The sequence below is a fragment of the Bison bison genome, unplaced genomic scaffold (genome assembly GCF_000754665.1).
Source record: "Bison bison bison isolate TAMUID 2011002044 unplaced genomic scaffold, Bison_UMD1.0 scf7180017864239, whole genome shotgun sequence".
In the NCBI taxonomy this organism is placed as follows: Eukaryota; Metazoa; Chordata; class Mammalia; order Artiodactyla; family Bovidae; genus Bison; species Bison bison.
This window is the reverse complement of record NW_011494811.1, coordinates 4,017,099-4,021,748: the sequence shown is the minus strand read 5'-3', so window position 1 is coordinate 4,021,748 and position 4,650 is coordinate 4,017,099.

Here is a 4,650-nt window from a genome sequence, read left to right as displayed (position 1 = left end):
CAGCCGCAGCGAGTTGCCCCAACTGTGCTCGCCGACTGCTGCCTCGCCTCCAAGACACGCCCTGGTAAACTACGAAAACCCGGGGAGTAGAGCCTTCTGGGAAATGTAGTCCGAAGCTCGGCATGTGCGCTCCGAATTCCCAGACTCGGAGAGAAGCTGAATCTTGCCCCAGATACGCAAGGACTCCCCAACCGGCTAGGATCTAAGACTTTTGGGACCATCCAACCAGCTCTCCCATGGCCCCTCTGGCCACCGTGAAATCTCCCCAGTCCTTTCTACCCTGAGCCCAAGTCCAGACCCTGGTTCAGGTTTCCCTAATTATGGTTAGTCGGTTACCGCATGTTTCTTCTAGAGGTCAAATATTGGCGTCAGGAAAATGTTCTAATAAGGCTGATTACACGGGAGAGGAGCGGTTGGAGTCTGACAGTTGGAGGGGGGTGGGGGGTGGGCAGAAATTCTTTAGGGATTCCTTCACCCAAAGGAGCAGAAACAATCCGTCCCTGAAGACATTACAGGAGAATCACTTCGTGTCTTTTGAATTATAATGAAATAAAAACATATCATGAAATAGAAAGTATAATTTTCCTGGTGTTTGAGTGTTAATTGAAGATAGAATATAGTTCTCTTGAAGAATTGGGTTATTTTAACCCCCAGGGTAGCAGTGGATTTCTCAGATTAGCACAATTGGTTTTGCCTACTTGGCAAAGTACTTAATCCTGCCTTGCATAAAGCCGTGGAAATTCTCTGGGAACAAGCAGGTTCCCTGATCAGTCACTCCTTTTAGCTCTGCCATCTGAGGACTTTCTTGTTTCCAGAGAATGAATGTTTTTCAGATGGGAAATGTTTTAAGTCATCATCTGTCTGTGATTCCTGACTGCACTGAGTAACGTATTCTGGTTCTTCTGGACAATTCATTTCCGTTTGATTGAAAGACACGTGTTCCAGGCTCAGTTTAAGCCAGTGTATGTTACAGCGCTTGGCAAAGAGAGTATTTCCTTCACACAATACAAATTTGATTATCTAATAGTCATCATATTTTGTAACACGTTAATTATTGGGTTATCCAATATTTGAATCAGCTTCCCTGGTGAGTCAATGGTAAAGAACCTGCCTGCCAATTCAGGAGAAGCAGGTTCAATCCCTGGGTCAGGAAGACCCCCTGGAGAAGGAAATGGCAACCCGCTCCAGTATTCTTGCCTGAAGAATTCCATGGACAGAGGAGTCTGGTGGGCTACAGTCCATGGGGTTGCAAAAGAACTGGACACTACTTAAAGACTTCCCTGGTGGCTCAGACGGTAAAGCGTCTGCCTACAATGTGGGAGACTCGTGTTCAATCCCTGGGTGGGGAAGATCCCCTGGAGAAGGAAATGGCAACCCACTCCTGTATTCTTGCCTGGAAAATCCCATGGATGGAGGAGCCTGGTTGGCTACTGTCCATGGGGTCGCAAAGAGTCGGACACGACTGAACGACTTCACTCACTCACTAAAGACTAAACAACAGAAACAATATTTGTCCCACGTTTTGTTCCTTATACATTCACTCATTTATTTGACAAATGTTTATGGTATTCCTGGGCTTTCCTGGTGGCTCAGACGATAAAGAATCCACCTGCAATGCAAGAGACCCTGGTTCGATCCCTGAGTTGGGAAGATCCCTTTGAAGAGGAAATGGCAACCAACTCCAGTATTCTTGCCTGGAGAATTCCATGGACAGAGGAGCATGGCAGGCTATAGTCCATGGAGTTGCAAAGAGTTGGACATGGCTGAGTAACTAACACTTTGACTTTATGGTATTCCTACAATGTATTAGGCACTGTGCTGAGGTCCAGAAAGAAGCCAGGGAGAAATTACCTCTGCAACAAGTGATTACTATGAATAAATTGTGATGAGGGTTACGAGGGGAAATAGAGAAAGTTTGGGGAGGTTATAGCAGGAGACCCCTTCTGATCTGGAAATCAGGAAGACTTCTTTGAGGAAACAACTTAACCTCTTTGAGTTGAAGCCTGAAGAAGGTCAGAATTTAGTGGACAAGCAACATACAGGCAAGAATTCTCTAAGCAGAGGACTTGAGTGAGCACACAAAGTTAAAACAGGGGCCACTAGATCGAAGGAAAACATTGGTCTATTTAGGCCACAGAGGTTAGGGGCAGTGCCAGAAATGGCAATAAGACCCAGTGCTTATACAGTGCTTATTATATGTCATGTGTGCTAAGTTGCTTCGGCGGTGTCCGACTCTGCGACCCCATGGACTGTAGTCTACTGGGCTTCTCTGTCCATAGGATTCTCCAGGCAAAAATCCAGGCTTCTCCAGGGGATCTTCCCGACCCAGGGATCCAACCTGGATCTCTTGCATTGCAGGTGGATGCCAGAGTCCAGCTCCAGCAGCCAGGGATTCAACCTGAAGGGGTGAGCAGTGTCGGCGAGAGAAACTGAGGCAGCCTCTCATTTTACTTGGACTGCCTGTTTATTTCAAGCTTATGATTCTCTTTTATACTTTTACAAAAGCATTAGGTCAGAGGTTTGATATTTTTAGTTCCCATGGACCCAGATTTATTTTTCTCCAAAAATCATTGTTGCCCCTCAAAAGAAGTTCTTTCCTCAGCGATTCTCTTATCTACTTTTTCTCATGTGTCCTTGTGAATACACTGTAACTCATGCTAATATCTGGGCTGCATACCACATAGAGTCCTGTTTGCTCCTAGTATCCTAAGCTCACTATTTCTTAGAAAGGGCTTCTACTTAATAATATCTCTAAAGTCCCTAATTTCTATAAGCTATAGTAGAATATGCTAACATTACAGCAATCCTTAAATCTTTAGCTTCTAACTATTTTAATTATCCCTAAGCCCTAAATTCAGCAAACTCCTTTGCCATAAACTTTTCTCACAAATGGGCTTCAGATAGCAACCCCTCCCATAGCCTCAAGCTGCGGCCTGTGCGCTCACCCTGGAACACTTTTTTGTAAAAGTCCTTGAACAAATGTCAGTGATTAACTTTATGAATTATTCTTTGAGCACAGTTGCAGAAGGCTTTATGCCTTCTCATGCTCCTCTCAAAAACAATAAGCACCTTAATATTCTCTTCAGTCAACTCAGCCGAGAAAAGGGAAAAACAAGTCAGAATCACAAAGCCTAACTCCTTCATTCCGGGTCCGTGCCTACGGAACAAAGGGAGGGGGTTTAGGGCTGTGCCTCTATTTTGTCAGTAATGCCTAACGCGGCTCCCGAAAGGTGGATTCTTTACCGGTAGTCTGAGCCACCAGGGAAGAGCTCCATATCTATTAACTACTTTACCTCTCATAACAACTCTCTGAGGCAAGTATTAATACTACAATTTTCCTTCTTTTATAGACATGGAAACTGAAACAACAGCCCAGGCCATAGTGGCAGAGCTGGGCTTCAAACTTAAGCAGGTTGTATCCAGGGTCTGTGCCCTTAACTATTGAGCCATTGTGCCAAAAGATGAGGCTAGAGAACTTCTTATCCATATGCACATTTGTGCATCCACACAAAATTTGCATGCAGTTTCATTCATAGAACCTAGATTAAAAACCAAGCTTGCTTTAGTTGATTCCACAGACCTGGTGACTGAAGATAGGCAAGCAGATAAGTCGTTTGGAAAAGAAGTTAGAGAAAGTGGAGAGGAGGGCCTTGAGGAGCACTCGCATTATAGGACGGCTAAGCCTGGAAGCGGTCTGTGAAAGGGGGCCAGAGAAGCTGGAGACATGTTAGATTGGGTCTGAGAAGATTAGGAAAGTCACACAGTAAATTTGAACAGGGAACGTTTAATATGAAGAACTATTAAACATAAGGAGGGCCTGGAATAATGAACTGACTTGTACAGGGGTGGTTAAACTTTTCTTGTAGAGAAAAATATTTTAGGCTTTGGGGGCCATCTCTTTTGTAGCTACTCGACTCTGCTATTGTAGCATGAAAACAGTTGTAGGCAATATGTAAATGAATGAGCATGACTGTGTTCCAATAAAACTTTATTTACAAACAGGCAGTGGGCTGTATTTGGCCCGTGGGACAGTTTGCCAACCCATGGGCTAGCATGGAGATGGCAGCCCACCAGGCTCTGCCGTCCCTGGGATTCTCCAGGCAAGAACACTGGAGAGGGTTGCCATTTCCTTCTCCAATGCATGAAAGTGAAAAGTAAAAGTGAAGTCGCTCAGTCGTGTCTGACTCTTCGCAACCCCATGGACTGAAGCCTACCAGGCTCCTCTGTCCATGGGATTTTCCAGGCAAGAGTACTGGAGTGGGTTGCCATTGCTTTTTTCAAGTAAGGAGTAAAGAGAACTCTAAAGAAGATGAAAAGAACAGCTAAAAAATATGACCAATATTTAAAATTGTAGTAGCAGGTTGTCATTGTTCAGTCACTCAGTCAGGTTTCCTACTCTTTGTGACCCCATGGACTGCAGCACACCAGGCTTCCCTGTCCTTCACCATCTCCCAGAGCTTGCTCAAACTCATGTCCCTTGAGTTGATGATGCCAGCTAACCATCTCTTCTTCTGTCATCCCCTTCTCCTGCCTTCAATCTTCCTCAGCATCAGGGTCTCTTCCAGTGAGTCAGCTCTTCACATCAGGTGGCCAAAGTAATGGAGCTTCAGCTTCAGCATCAGTCCTTCTAGTTAATATTCAGGACTGATT